The following is a 443-nucleotide window of genomic DNA, read 5'->3' as shown; positions in this document are numbered from 1 at the left end:
AACTGTGGTAATATTGGTATGTATAGTTTGAAATTGTGATTATTGGAGTTGATTGGTGTAACATCCTGCATTTTTTGAAAATCTAAATATGAATAAATTGTGATTTTATCTTATTAAGTTTAAACTTTATAATTTTAAAAATTATTTTATTAGAAATAATTAAATAGATTTGGAGATAATTTTATTTTAAATCAATCAAGGTTCTTATGTAATTTTATTATAATTGAATATTTTGCATAATTTTAGTGATTGAAAAATAAGAAAGTACATTTTAATTTAAGTAACTTCTGTTACGAATAAATCACGATTTTATTAATAATTTGAACTCCTTATTTTTAAGAACTATTAAATTAAGAGTAATTAAATTAGTTTTATTAATATTTGGAGTTAAGCTAATTAATATTCTTGTGTATTTTTTTTATAATTGGTTATTTTATATAAAT

This window comes from Arachis ipaensis, chromosome B06 (genome assembly GCF_000816755.2).
Source record: "Arachis ipaensis cultivar K30076 chromosome B06, Araip1.1, whole genome shotgun sequence".
NCBI lineage: Eukaryota > Viridiplantae > Streptophyta > Magnoliopsida > Fabales > Fabaceae > Arachis > Arachis ipaensis.
Note: the sequence above shows the minus strand (reverse complement) of the source record.